The following is a 17,538-nucleotide window of genomic DNA, read 5'->3' on the forward strand; positions in this document are numbered from 1 at the left end:
AGAATTCTGTGTGTATTGCTGCATGGGAGAAACATTCTATATATATCTGAATGGGAGAAGTATTCTATATATTCCTGCAAGGGAGAAACATTCGATGTATCCCAGCATAGGAGAATGATTCTATGTATACCAGCATGGGAGAATCTATCTGTGTATTCCTACATGGCAGAATCATTCTGTGTATTACTGCATGGGAGACTTAATCAAGATATTCCTGCATGGGAAAACTATTCTATGTATTCCTACATGGCTGAATCATTCTATGTATTACTGCATGGGAGACTTAATCAATATATTCCTACATATGAAAAGCATTCTATGTATTCCTAAATGGCAGAAGTGTTCAATGTATCCTTGCATTGGAGAAGAATTGCTGCATGGGAGAAACATTCTATATATATCTGCATGGGAGAAGTATTCTATGTATTCCTGCAAGGGACAAACATTCGATGTATCCCAGCATAGGAGAATGATTCTATGTATCCCAGCATCGGAGAATGATTCTATGTATTCCTACAAGGCTTAATCATTCTTTCTATTCCTACATGGCATAATCAGTCTGTGTATTACTGCATGTGAGACTTAATCAAGATATTCCTGCATGGGAGAACTATTCTATGTATTCCTACATGGCTGAATCATTCTTTCTATTCCTACATGACAGAATCATTCTGTGTATTGCTGCATGGGAGAAACATTCTATATATATCTGTATGGGAGAAGTATTCTATGTCTTCCTGCAAGGGACAAACATTCGATGTATCCCAGCATAGGAGAATCATTCTATGTATCGCACTATGGGAGAATCATTCTATGTATTCCTACATGGCTGAATCATTCTTTTTATTCCTACATGGCAGAATTATTCTATGTATTCCTGCAAGGGAGAAACATTCGATGTATCCCAGCATAGGAGAATGATTCTATGTATCCCACTATGGGAGAATCATTCTATGTATTCCTAAATGGCAGAATCACTCTATGAATTCCTGAGTGGGATACTTAAACAATATATTCCTGCATGGGAGAACCATTCTATGTATTCCTACATGGCTGAATCATACTTTCTATTCCTACATGGCAGAATCATTCTATGTATTGCTGCATGGGAGAAACATTGTATATATATCTGAATGCGAGAAGTATTCTGTAAATTCCTGCAAGGGAGAAACTATCGATGTATCCCAGCATAGGAGAATGATTCTATGTATCCCACTATTGGAGAATCATTCTATGTATTCCTACATGGCAGAATCATTCTATGAATTCCTGAGTGGGATACTTAAACAATATATTCCTGCATGGGAGAACCATTCTATGTATTCCTACATGGCAGAATCATTCCATGTATTGCTGCATGGGAGAAACATTCTATATATATCTGAATGGGAGAAGTATTCTATGTATTCCTGTAAGGGAGATACATTCGATCTATCCCAGCATAGGAGAATGATTCTATGTATCCCACTATGGGAGAATCATTCTTTGTCTTCCTACATGGCAGAATCATTCTATGAATTCCTGAGTGGGATACTTAAACAATATATTCCTGCATGGTAAAACCATTCTATGTATTCCTACATGGGAGAATCATTCTTTGTCTTCCTACATGGCAGAATCATTCTATGAATTCCTGAGTGGGATACTTAAACAATATATTCCTGCATGGTAAAACCATTCTATGTATTCCTACATGGGAGAATCATTCTATGTATTCCTACATGGCTGAATCATTCTATGAATTCCTGAGTGAGATACTTAAACAATATATTCCTGCATGGTAAATCCATTCTATGTATTCCTACATGGCTTAATCATTCTTTCTATTCCTACATGGCAGAATCGTTCTATGTATTCCTGCAAGGGAGAAACATTCGATGTATCCCAGCATACGAGAATGATTCTATGTATCCCAGCATGGGAGAATCATTCTATGTATTCCTACATGGCTCAATCATACTTTCTATTCCTACATGGCAGAATCATTCCATGTATTACTGCATGCGAGACTTAATCAATATATTCCTACATAGGAGAAGTATTCTAGGTATTGCTAAATGTTAGAAGTATTTGATGTATCCTTCAATGGAGAAGAATTGCTGCATGGGAGAAACATTCTATATATATCTGAATGGGAGAAGTATTCTATGTATTCCTGCAAGGGAGAAACATTCGATGTATCCCAGCATAGGAAAAAGATTCTATGTATCCCAGCTTCGTAGAATAATTCTATGTATTCTTACATTGCAGAAGCATTCTATGTATACCTGCATGGGAGAAGCATTCTATGTATTCCTACATGACAGAATCATTCTATGAATTCCTGAGTTGGATACTTAAACAATATATTCCTGCATGGGAGAACCATTCTATGTATTGTTACATGGCTGAATCATTCTTTCTATTACTACATGGCAGAATCATTCTATGTATTACTGCATGGGACACTTAATCAAGATATTCCTACATAGGAGAAGCATTCTATGTATTCCTAAATGGCAGAAGTATTCGATGTATCCTTGCATTTTAGAAGAATTCTGCATGGGAGAAACATTCTATATATATCTGAATGGGAGAAGTATTCTATGTATTCCTGCAAGGGAGAAACATTCGATGTATCCCAGCATAGGAGAATGATTCTATGTATCCCTGCATGGGAGAATCATTCTATGTATTCCTACATGGCTGAATCATTCTTTCTATTCCTACATGGCAGAATCATTCTATGTATTACTGCATGGGACACGTAATCAAGATATTCCTACATAGGAGAAGCATTCTATGTATTCCTAAATGGCAGAAGTATTTGATGTATCCTTGCATTGGAGAAGAATTCTGTGTGTATTGCTGCATGGGAGAAACATTCTATATATATATCTGAATGCGAGAAGTATTCTATAAATTCCTGCAAGGGAGAAACATTCGATGTATCCCAGCATAGGAGAATGATTCTATGTATCCCAGCATGGGAGACTCTATCTGTGTATTACTACATGGCAGAATCATTCTATGAATTCCTGAGTGGGATACTTAAACAATATATTCCTGCATGGGAGAATCATTCTATGTATTCCTACATGGCTCAATCATACTTTCTATTCCTACATGGCAGAATCATTCCATGTATTACTGCATGCGAGACTTAATCAATATATTCCTACATAGGAGAAGTATTCTAGGTATTGCTAAATGGTAGAAGTATTCGATGTATCCTTCAATGGAGAAGAATTGCTGCATGGGAGAAACATTCTATATATATATGAATGGGAGAAGTATTCTATGTATTCCTACAAGGGACAAACATTCGATGTATCCGAGCATAGGAAAATGATTCTATGTATCCCAGCTTCGTAGAATGATTCTATGTATTCTTACATTGCAGAAGCATTCTATGTATACCTGCATGGGAGAAGCATTCTATGTATTCCTACATGACAGAATCATTCTATGAATTCCTGAGTTGGATACTTAAACAATATATTCCTGCATGGGAGAACCATTCTATGTATTCTTACATGACTGAATCATTCTTTCTATTCCTACATGGCAGAATCATTCTATGTATTACTGGAAGGGACACTTAATCAAGATATTCCTACATAGGAGAAGCATTCTATGTATTCCTAAATGGCAGAAGTATTTGATGTATCCTTGCATTGGAGAAGAATTCTGTGTGTATTGCTGCACAGGAGAAACATTCTATATATATCTGAATGGGAGAAGTATTCTATGTATCCCTGCAAGGGACAAACATTCGATGTATCCCAGCATAGGAGAATGATTCTATGTATCCCAGCATGGGAGAATCAATCTGTGTATTCCTACATGGCTGAATCATTCTTTCGATTCCTACATGGCAGAATCATTCTATGTATTGCTGCATGGGAGAAACATTGTATATATATCTGAATGCGAGAAGTATTCTATAAATTCCTGCAAGGGAGAAACTATCGATGTATCCCAGCATAGGAGAATGATTCTATGTATCCCACTATTGGAGAATCATTCTATGTATTCCTACATGGCAGAATCATTCTATGAATTCCTGAGTGGGATACTTAAACAATATATTCCTGCATGGGAGAACCATTCTATGTATTCCTACATGGCAGAATCATTCCATGTATTGCTGCATGGGAGAAACATTCTATATATATCTGAATGGGAGAAGTATTCTATGTATTCCTGTAAGGGAGATACATTCGATCTATCCCAGCATAGGAGAATGATTCTATGTATCCCACTATGGGAGAATCATTCTTTGTCTTCCTACATGGCAGAATCATTCTATGAATTCCTGAGTGGGATACTTAAACAATATATTCCTGCATGGTAAAACCATTCTATGTATTCCTACATGGGAGAATCATTCTTTGTCTTCCTACATGGCTGAATCATTCTATGAATTCCTGAGTGAGATACTTAAACAATATATTCCTGCATGGTAAAACCATTCTATGTATTCCTACATGGGAGAATCATTCTTTCTATTCCTACATGGCAGAATCGTTCTATGTATTCCTGCAAGGGAGAAACATTCGATGTATCCCAGCATACGAGAATGATTCTATGTATCCCAGCATGGGAGAATCATTCTATGTATTCCTACATGGCTCAATCATACTTTCTATTCCTACATGGCAGAATCATTCCATGTATTACTGCATGCGAGACTTAATCAATATATTCCTACATAGGAGAAGTATTCTAGGTATTGCTAAATGTTAGAAGTATTTGTTGTATCCTTCAATGGAGAAGAATTGCTGCATGGGAGAAACATTCTATATATATCTGAATGGGAGAAGTATTCTATGTATTCCTGCAAGGGAGAAACATTCGATGTATCCCAGCATAGGAAAATGATTCTATGTATCCCAGCTTCGTAGAATAATTCTATGTATTCTTACATTGCAGAAGCATTCTATGTATACCTGCATGGGAGAAGCATTCTATGTATTCCTACATGACAGAATCATTCTATGAATTCCTGAGTTGGATACTTAAACAATATATTCCTGCATGGGAGAACCATTCTATGTATTGTTACATGGCTGAATCATTCTTTCTATTACTACATGGCAGAATCATTCTATGTATTACTGCATGGGACACTTAATCAAGATATTCCTACATAGGAGAAGCATTCTATGTATTCCTAAATGGCAGAAGTATTCGATGTATCCTTGCATTTTAGAAGAATTCTGCATGGGAGAAACATTCTATATATATCTGAATGGGAGAAGTATTCTATGTACTCCTGCAAGGGAGAAACATTCGATGTATCCCAGCATAGGAGAATGATTCTATGTATCCCTGCATGGGAGAATCATTCTATGTATTCCTACATGGCTGAATCATTCTTTCTATTCCTACATGGCAGAATCATTCTATGTATTACTGCATGGGACACTTAATCAAGATATTCCTACATAGGAGAAGCATTCTATGTATTCCTAAATGGCAGAAGTATTTGATGTATCCTTGCATTGGAGAAGAATTCTGTGTGTATTGCTGCACGGGAGAAACATTCTATATATATCTGAATGGGAGAAGTATTCTATGTATTCCTGCAAGGGACAAACATTCGATGTATCCCAGCATAGGAGAATGATTCTATGTATCCCAGCATGGGAGAATCAATCTGTGTATTCCTACATGGCTGAATCATTCTTTCGATTCCTACATGGCAGAATCATTCTATGTATTGCTGCATGGGAGAAACATTCTATATATATCTGAATGCGAGAAGTATTCTATAAATTCCTGCAAGGGAGAAACATTCGATGTATCCCAGCATAGGAGAATGATTCTATGTATCCCAGCATGGGAGACTCTATCTGTGTATTACTACATGGCAGAATCATTCTATGAATTCCTGAGTGGGATACTTAAACAATATATTCCTGCATGGGAGAATCATTCTATGTATTCCTACATGGCTCAATCATACTTTCTATTCCTACATGGCAGAATCATTCCATGTATTACTGCATGCGAGACTTAATCAATATATTCCTACATAGGAGAAGTATTCTAGGTATTGCTAAATGGTAGAAGTATTCGATGTATCCTTCAATGGAGAAGAATTGCTGCATGGGAGAAACATTCTATATATATATGAATGGGAGAAGTATTCTATGTATTCCTACAAGGGACAAACATTCGATGTATCCGAGCATAGGAAAATGATTCTATGTATCCCAGCTTCGTAGAATGATTCTATGTATTCTTACATTGCAGAAGCATTCTATGTATACCTGCATGGGAGAAGCATTCTATGTATTCCTACATGACAGAATCATTCTATGAATTCCTGAGTGGGATACTTAAACAATATATTCCTGCATGGGAGAAGCATTCTATGTATTCTTACATGACTGAATCATTCTTTCTATTCCTACATGGCAGAATCATTCTATGTATTACTGCAAGGGACACTTAATCAAGATATTCCTACATAGGAGAAGCATTCTATGTATTCCTAAATGGCAGAAGTATTTGATGTATCCTTGCATTGGAGAAGAATTCTGTGTGTATTGCTGCACGGGAGAAACATTCTATATATATCTGAATGGGAGAAGTATTCTATGTATCCCTGCAAGGGACAAACATTCGATGTATCCCAGCATAGGAGAATGATTCTATGTATCCCAGCATGGGAGAATCAATCTGTGTATTCCTACATGGCTGAATCATTCTTTCGATTCCTACATGGCAGAATCATTCTATGTATTGCTGCATGGGAGAAACATTCTATATATATCTGAATGCGAGAAGTATTCTATAAATTCCTGCAAGGGAGAAACATTCGATTTATCCCAGCATAGGAGAATGATTCTATGTATCCCAGCATCGGAGAATGATTCTATGTATACCTACATGGCTGAATCATTCTTTCTATTCCTACATGGCATAATCATTCTGTGTATTACTGCATGGGAGACTTAATCAAGATATTCCTGCATGGGAAAACTATTCTATGTATTCCTACATGGCTGAATCATTCTTTCTATTCCTACATGGCAGAATCATTCTATGTATTACTGCATGGGAGACTTGATCAATACATTCCTACATAGGAGAAGCATTCTATGTATTCCTAAATGGCAGAAGTATTTGATGTATCCTTGCATTGGAGAAGAATTCTGTGTGTATTGCTGCACGGGAGAAACATTCTATATATATCTGAATGGGAGAAGTATTCTATGTATTCCTGCAAGGGACAAACATTCGATGTATCCCAGCATGGGAGAATCAATCTGTGTATTCCTACATGGCTGAATCATTCTTTCGATTCCTACATGGCAGAATCATTCTATGTATTGCTGCATGGGAGAAACATTCTATATATATCTGAATGCGAGAAGTATTCTATAAATTCCTGCAAGGGAGAAACATTCGATGTATCCCAGCATAGGAGAATGATTCTATGTATCCCAGCATGGGAGACTCTATCTGTGTATTACTGCATGGCGGAATCATTCTATGAATTCCTGAGTGGGATACTTAAACAATATATTCCTGCATGGGAGAATCATTCTATGTATTCCTACATGGCTCAATCATACTTTCTATTCCTACATGGCAGAATCATTCCATGTATTACTGCATGCGAGACTTAATCAATATATTCCTACATAGGAGAAGTATTCTAGGTATTGCTAAATGGTAGAAGTATTCGATGTATCCTTCAATGGAGAAGAATTGCTGCATGGGAGAAACATTCTATATATATATGAATGGGAGAAGTATTCTATGTATTCCTACAAGGGACAAACATTCGATGTATCCGAGCATAGGAAAATGATTCTATGTATCCCAGCTTCGTAGAATGATTCTATGTATTCTTACATTGCAGAAGCATTCTATGTATACCTGCATGGGAGAAGCATTCTATGTATTCCTACATGACAGAATCATTCTATGAATTCCTGAGTGGGATACTTAAACAATATATTCCTGCATGGGAGAAGCATTCTATGTATTCTTACATGACTGAATCATTCTTTCTATTCCTACATGGCAGAATCATTCTATGTATTACTGCAAGGGACACTTAATCAAGATATTCCTACATAGGAGAAGCATTCTATGTATTCCTAAATGGCAGAAGTATTTGATGTATCCTTGCATTGGAGAAGAATTCTGTGTGTATTGCTGCACGGGAGAAACATTCTATATATATCTGAATGGGAGAAGTATTCTATGTATCCCTGCAAGGGACAAACATTCGATGTATCCCAGCATAGGAGAATGATTCTATGTATCCCAGCATGGGAGAATCAATCTGTGTATTCCTACATGGCTGAATCATTCTTTCGATTCCTACATGGCAGAATCATTCTATGTATTGCTGCATGGGAGAAACATTCTATATATATCTGAATGCGAGAAGTATTCTATAAATTCCTGCAAGGGAGAAACATTCGATTTATCCCAGCATAGGAGAATGATTCTATGTATCCCAGCATCGGAGAATGATTCTATGTATACCTACATGGCTGAATCATTCTTTCTATTCCTACATGGCATAATCATTCTGTGTATTACTGCATGGGAGACTTAATCAAGATATTCCTGCATGGGAAAACTATTCTATGTATTCCTACATGGCTGAATCATTCTTTCTATTCCTACATGGCAGAATCATTCTATGTATTACTGCATGGGAGACTTGATCAATACATTCCTACATAGGAGAAGCATTCTATGTATTCCTAAATGGCAGAAGTATTCGATGTATCCTTGCATTGGAGAAGAATTCTGTGTATTGCTGCATGGGAGAAACATTCTATATATATCTGAATGGGAGAAGTATTCTATGTATTCCTGCAAGGGAGAAACATTCAATGTATCCCAGCAGGGGAGAATCTATGTATTCCTACATGGCAGAATCATTCTTTCTATTCTTACATGGCAGAATCATTCTATGTATTCCTGCAAGGGAGAAACATTCGATGTATCCCAGCATAGGAGAATGATTCTATGTATCCCAGCATCGGAGAATGATTCTATGTATTCCTACATGGCTGAATCATTCTTTCTATTCCTACATGGCATAATCATTTTATGTATTACTGCATGGGAGACTTAATCAAGATATTCCTACATAGGAGAAGCATTCTATGTATTCCTAAATGGCAGAAGTCTTCGATGTTTCCTTGCATTAGAGAAGAATTCTGTGTATTGCTGCATGGGAGAAACATTCTATATATATCTGAATGGGAGAAGTATTCTATGTATTCCTGCAAGGGAGAAACATTCGATGTATCCCAGCATAGGAAAATGATTCTATGTATCCCTGCATGGGAGAATCATTCTATGTATTACTACATGGCTGAATCATTCTTTCTATTCCTACATGGCAGAATCATTCTATGTATTACTGCATGGGACACTTAATCAAGATATTCCTACATAGGAGAAGCATTCTATGTATTCCTAAATGGCAGAAGTATTTGATGTATCGTTGCATTGGAGAAGAATTCTATGTGTATTGCTGCACGGGACAAACATTCGATGTATCCCAGCATAGGAGAATGATTCTATGTACCCCAGCATGGGAGAATCAATCTGTGTATTCCTACATGGCTGAATCATTCTTTCGATTCCTACATGGCAGAATCATTCTATGTATTGCTGCATGGGAGAAACATTGTATATATATCTGAATGCGAGAAGTATTCTATAAATTCCTGCAAGGGAGAAACTATCGATGTATCCCAGCATAGGAGAATGATTCTATGTATCCCACTATTGGAGAATCATTCTATGTATTCCTACATGGCAGAATCATTCTATGAATTCCTGAGTGGGATACTTAAACAATATATTCCTGCATGGGAGAACCATTCTATGTATTCCTACATGGCAGAATCATTCCATGTATTGCTGCATGGGAGAAACATTCTATATATATCTGAATGGGAGAAGTATTCTATGTATTCCTGTAAGGGAGATACATTCGATCTATCCCAGCATAGGAGAATGATTCTATGTATCCCACTATGGGAGAATCATTCTTTGTCTTCCTACATGGCAGAATCATTCTATGAATTCCTGAGTGGGATACTTAAACAATATATTCCTGCATGGTAAAACCATTCTATGTATTCCTACATGGGAGAATCATTCTTTGTCTTCCTACATGGCTGAATCATTCTATGAATTCCTGAGTGAGATACTTAAACAATATATTCCTGCATGGTAAAACCATTCTATGTATTCCTACATGGGAGAATCATTCTTTCTATTCCTACATGGCAGAATCGTTCTATGTATTCCTGCAAGGGAGAAACATTCGATGTATCCCAGCATACGAGAATGATTCTATGTATCCCAGCATGGGAGAATCATTCTATGTATTCCTACATGGCTCAATCATACTTTCTATTCCTACATGGCAGAATCATTCCATGTATTACTGCATGCGAGACTTAATCAATATATTCCTACATAGGAGAAGTATTCTAGGTATTGCTAAATGTTAGAAGTATTTGATGTATCCTTCAATGGAGAAGAATTGCTGCATGGGAGAAACATTCTATATATATCTGAATGGGAGAAGTATTCTATGTATTCCTGCAAGGGAGAAACATTCGATGTATCCCAGCATAGGAAAATGATTCTATGTATCCCAGCTTCGTAGAATAATTCTATGTATTCTTACATTGCAGAAGCATTCTATGTATACCTGCATGGGAGAAGCATTCTATGTATTCCTACATGACAGAATCATTCTATGAATTCCTGAGTTGGATACTTAAACAATATATTCCTGCATGGGAGAACCATTCTATGTATTGTTACATGGCTGAATCATTCTTTCTATTACTACATGGCAGAATCATTCTATGTATTACTGCATGGGACACTTAATCAAGATATTCCTACATAGGAGAAGCATTCTATGTATTCCTAAATGGCAGAAGTATTCGATGTATCCTTGCATTTTAGAAGAATTCTGCATGGGAGAAACATTCTATATATATCTGAATGGGAGAAGTATTCTATGTATTCCTGCAAGGGAGAAACATTCGATGTATCCCAGCATAGGAGAATGATTCTATGTATCCCTGCATGGGAGAATCATTCTATGTATTCCTACATGGCTGAATCATTCTTTCTATTCCTACATGGCAGAATCATTCTATGTATTACTGCATGGGACACTTAATCAAGATATTCCTACATAGGAGAAGCATTCTATGTATTCCTAAATGGCAGAAGTATTTGATGTATCCTTGCATTGGAGAAGAATTCTGTGTGTATTGCTGCACGGGAGAAACATTCTATATATATCTGAATGGGAGAAGTATTCTATGTATTCCTGCAAGGGACAAACATTCGATGTATCCCAGCATAGGAGAATGATTCTATGTATCCCAGCATGGGAGAATCAATCTGTGTATTCCTACATGGCTGAATCATTCTTTCGATTCCTACATGGCAGAATCATTCTATGTATTGCTGCATGGGAGAAACATTCTATATATATCTGAATGCGAGAAGTATTCTATAAATTCCTGCAAGGGAGAAACATTCGATGTATCCCAGCATAGGAGAATGATTCTATGTATCCCAGCATGGGAGACTCTATCTGTGTATTACTACATGGCAGAATCATTCTATGAATTCCTGAGTGGGATACTTAAACAATATATTCCTGCATGGGAGAATCATTCTATGTATTCCTACATGGCTCAATCATACTTTCTATTCCTACATGGCAGAATCATTCCATGTATTACTGCATGCGAGACTTAATCAATATATTCCTACATAGGAGAAGTATTCTAGGTATTGCTAAATGGTAGAAGTATTCGATGTATCCTTCAATGGAGAAGAATTGCTGCATGGGAGAAACATTCTATATATATATGAATGGGAGAAGTATTCTATGTATTCCTACAAGGGACAAACATTCGATGTATCCGAGCATAGGAAAATGATTCTATGTATCCCAGCTTCGTAGAATGATTCTATGTATTCTTACATTGCAGAAGCATTCTATGTATACCTGCATGGGAGAAGCATTCTGTGTATTCCTACATGACAGAATCATTCTATGAATTCCTGAGTGGGATACTTAAACAATATATTCCTGCATGGGAGAAGCATTCTATGTATTCTTACATGACTGAATCATTCTTTCTATTCCTACATGGCAGAATCATTCTATGTATTACTGCAAGGGACACTTAATCAAGATATTCCTACATAGGAGAAGCATTCTATGTATTCCTAAATGGCAGAAATATTTGATGTATCCTTGCATTGGAGAAGAATTCTGTGTGTATTGCTGCACGGGAGAAACATTCTATATATATCTGAATGGGAGAAGTATTCTATGTATCCCTGCAAGGGACAAACATTCGATGTATCCCAGCATAGGAGAATGATTCTATGTATCCCAGCATGGGAGAATCAATCTGTGTATTCCTACATGGCTGAATCATTCTTTCGATTCCTACATGGCAGAATCATTCTATGTATTGCTGCATGGGAGAAACATTCTATATATATCTGAATGCGAGAAGTATTCTATAAATTCCTGCAAGGGAGAAACATTCGATTTATCCCAGCATAGGAGAATGATTCTATGTATCCCAGCATCGGAGAATGATTCTATGTATACCTACATGGCTGAATCATTCTTTCTATTCCTACATGGCATAATCATTCTGTGTATTACTGCATGGGAGACTTAATCAAGATATTCCTGCATGGGAAAACTATTCTATGTATTCCTACATGGCTGAATCATTCTTTCTATTCCTACATGGCAGAATCATTCTATGTATTACTGCATGGGAGACTTGATCAATACATTCCTACATAGGAGAAGCATTCTATGTATTCCTAAATGGCAGAAGTATTCGATGTATCCTTGCATTGGAGAAGAATTCTGTGTATTGCTGCATGGGAGAAACATTCTATATGTATCTGAATGGGGAAATATTCTATGTATTCCTGCAAGGGAGAAACATTCAATGTATCCCAGCAGGGGAGAATCTATGTATTCCTACATGGCAGAATCATTCTTTCTATTCTTACATGGCAGAATCATTCTATGTATTCCTGCAAGGGAGAAACATTCGATGTTTCCCAGCATAGGAGAATGATTCTATGTATCCCAGCATCGGAGAATGATTCTATGTATTCCTACATGGCTGAATCATTCTTTCTATTCCTACATGGCATAATCATTTTATGTATTACTGCATGGGAGACTTAATCAAGATATTCCTACATAGGAGAAGCATTCTATGTATTCCTAAATGGCAGAAGTCTTCGATGTTTCCTTGCATTAGAGAAGAATTCTGTGTATTGCTGCATGGGAGAAACATTCTATATATATCTGAATGGGAGAAGTATTCTATGTATTCCTGCAAGGGAGAAACATTCGATGTATCCCAGCATAGGAGAATGATTCTATGTATCCCTGTGTGGGAGAATCATTCTATGTATTCCTACATGGCTGAATCATTCTTTCTATTCCTACATGGCAGAATCATTCTATGTATTACTGCATGGGACACTTAATCAAGATATTCCTACATAGGAGAAGCATTCTATGTATTCCTAAATGGCAGAAGTATTTGATGTATCCTTGCATTGGAGAAGAATTGCTGCATGGGAGAAACATTCTATATATATCTGCATGGGAGAAGTATTCTACAAATTCCTGCAAGGGAGAAACATTCGATGTATCCCAGCATAGGAGAATGATTCTATTTTTCCCACTATTGGAGAATCATTCTATGTATTCCTACAGGACAGAATCATTCTATGAATTCCTGAGTAGGATACTTAAACAATATATTCCTGCATAGGAGAACCATTCTATGTATTCCTACATGGCTGAATAATTCTTTCCATTCCTACATGGCAGAATCATTCTATGTATTACTGCATGGGAGACTTAATCAAGATATTCCTACATAGGAGAAGCATTCTATGTATGAGTAAATGGCAGAAATATTTGATGTATCCTTGCATTGGAGAAGAATTCTGTGTGTATTGCTGCATGGGAGAAACATTCTATATATATCTGAATGGGAGAAGTATTCTATATATTCCTGCAAGGGAGAAACATTCGATGTATCCCAGCATAGGAGAATGATTCTATGTATACCAGCATGGGAGAATCTATCTGTGTACAGTATTCCTACATGGCAGAATCATTCTGTGTATTACTGCATGGGAGACTTAATCAAGATATTCCTGCATGGGAAAACTATTCTATGTATTCCTACATGGCTGAATCATTCTATGTATTACTGCATGGGAGACTTAATCAATATATTCCTACATATGAAAAGCATTCTATGTATTCCTAAATGGCAGAAGTGTTCAATGTATCCTTGCATTGGAGAAGAATTGCTGCATGGGAGAAACATTCTATATATATCTGCATGGGAGAAGTATTCTATGTATTCCTGCAAGGGACAAACATTCGATGTATCCCAGCATAGGAGAATGATTCTATGTATCCCAGCATCGGAGAATGATTCTATGTATTCCTACAAGGCTTAATCATTCTTTCTATTCCTACATGGCATAATCAGTCTGTGTATTACTGCATGTGAGACTTAATCAAGATATTCCTGCATGGGAGAACTATTCTATGTATTCCTACATGGCTGAATCATTCTTTCTATTCCTACATGACAGAATCATTCTGTGTATTGCTGCATGGGAGAAACATTCTATATATATCTGTATGGGAGAAGTATTCTATGTCTTCCTGCAAGGGACAAACATTCGATGTATCCCAGCATAGGAGAATCATTCTATGTATCGCACTATGGGAGAATCATTCTATGTATTCCTACATGGCTGAATCATTCTTTTTATTCCTACATGGCAGAATTATTCTATGTATTCCTGCAAGGGAGAAACATTCGATGTATCCCAGCATAGGAGAATGATTCTATGTATCCCACTATGGGAGAATCATTCTATGTATTCCTAAATGGCAGAATCACTCTATGAATTCCTGAGTGGGATACTTAAACAATATATTCCTGCATGGGAGAACCATTCTATGTATTCCTACATGGCTGAATCATACTTTCTATTCCTACATGGCAGAATCATTCTATGTATTGCTGCATGGGAGAAACATTGTATATATATCTGAATGCGAGAAGTATTCTGTAAATTCCTGCAAGGGAGAAACTATCGATGTATCCCAGCATAGGAGAATGATTCTATGTATCCCACTATTGGAGAATCATTCTATGTATTCCTACATGGCAGAATCATTCTATGAATTCCTGAGTGGGATACTTAAACAATATATTCCTGCATGGGAGAACCATTCTATGTATTCCTACATGGCAGAATCATTCCATGTATTGCTGCATGGGAGAAACATTCTATATATATCTGAATGGGAGAAGTATTCTATGTATTCCTGTAAGGGAGATACATTCGATCTATCCCAGCATAGGAGAATGATTCTATGTATCCCACTATGGGAGAATCATTCTTTGTCTTCCTACATGGCAGAATCATTCTATGAATTCCTGAGTGGGATACTTAAACAATATATTCCTGCATGGTAAAACCATTCTATGTATTCCTACATGGGAGAATCATTCTTTGTCTTCCTACATGGCAGAATCATTCTATGAATTCCTGAGTGGGATACTTAAACAATATATTCCTGCATGGTAAAACCATTCTATGTATTCCTACATGGGAGAATCATTCTATGTATTCCTACATGGCTGAATCATTCTATGAATTCCTGAGTGAGATACTTAAACAATATATTCCTGCATGGTAAATCCATTCTATGTATTCCTACATGGCTTAATCATTCTTTCTATTCCTACATGGCCGAATCGTTCTATGTATTCCTGCAAGGGAGAAACATTCGATGTATCCCAGCATACGAGAATGATTCTATGTATCCCAGCATGGGAGAATCATTCTATGTATTCCTACATGGCTCAATCATACTTTCTATTCCTACATGGCAGAATCATTCCATGTATTACTGCATGCGAGACTTAATCAATATATTCCTACATAGGAGAAGTATTCTAGGTATTGCTAAATGTTAGAAGTATTTGATGTATCCTTCAATGGAGAAGAATTGCTGCATGGGAGAAACATTCTATATATATCTGAATGGGAGAAGTATTCTATGTATTCCTGCAAGGGAGAAACATTCGATGTATCCCAGCATAGGAAAAAGATTCTATGTATCCCAGCTTCGTAGAATAATTCTATGTACTCTTACATTGCAGAAGCATTCTATGTATACCTGCATGGGAGAAGCATTCTATGTATTCCTACATGACAGAATCATTCTGTGAATTCCTGAGTTGGATACTTAAACAATATATTCATGCATGGGAGAACCATTCTATGTATTGTTACATGGCTGAATCATTCTTTCTATTACTACATGGCAGAATCATTCTATGTATTACTGCATGGGACACTTAATCAAGATATTCCTACATAGGAGAAGCATTCTATGTATTCCTAAATGGCAGAAGTATTCGATGTATCCTTGCATTTTAGAAGAATTCTGCATGGGAGAAACATTCTATATATATCTGAATGGGAGAAGTATTCTATGTATTCCTGCAAGGGAGAAACATTCGATGTATCCCAGCATAGGAGAATGATTCTATGTATCCCTGCATGGGAGAATCATTCTATGTATTCCTACATGGCTGAATCATTCTTTCTATTCCTACATGGCAGAATCATTCTATGTATTACTGCATGGGACACGTAATCAAGATATTCCTACATAGGAGAAGCATTCTATGTATTCCTAAATGGCAGAAGTATTTGATGTATCCTTGCATTGGAGAAGAATTCTGTGTGTATTGCTGCATGGGAGAAACATTCTATATATATATCTGAATGCGAGAAGTATTCTATAAATTCCTGCAAGGGAGAAACATTAGATGTATCCCAGCATAGGAGAATGATTCTATGTATCCCAGCATGGGAGACTCTATCTGTGTATTACTACATGGCAGAATCATTCTATGAATTCCTGAGTGGGATACTTAAACAATATATTCCTGCATGGGAGAATCATTCTATGTATTCCTACATGGCTCAATCATACTTTCTATTCCTACATGGCAGAATCATTCCATGTATTACTGCATGCGAGACTTAATCAATATATTCCTACATAGGAGAAGTATTCTAGGTATTGCTAAATGGTAGAAGTATTCGATGTATCCTTCAATGGAGAAGAATTGCTGCATGGGAGAAACATTCTATATATATATGAATGGGAGAAGTATTCTATGTATTCCTACAAGGGACAAACATTCGATGTATCCGAGCATAGGAAAATGATTCTATGTATCCCAGCTTCGTAGAATGATTCTATGTATTCTTACATTGCAGAAGCATTCTATTTATACCTGCATGGGAGAAGCATTCTATGTATTCCTACATGACAGAATCATTCTATGAATTCCTGAGTGGGATACTTAAACAATATATTCCTGCATGGGAGAAGCATTCTATGTATTCTTACATGACTGAATC

This window comes from Sceloporus occidentalis, unplaced genomic scaffold (assembly GCF_023333645.1).
Source record: "Sceloporus occidentalis isolate IW3139 unplaced genomic scaffold, rSceOcc1.0.p SCAF_7, whole genome shotgun sequence".
NCBI lineage: Eukaryota > Metazoa > Chordata > Lepidosauria > Squamata > Phrynosomatidae > Sceloporus > Sceloporus occidentalis.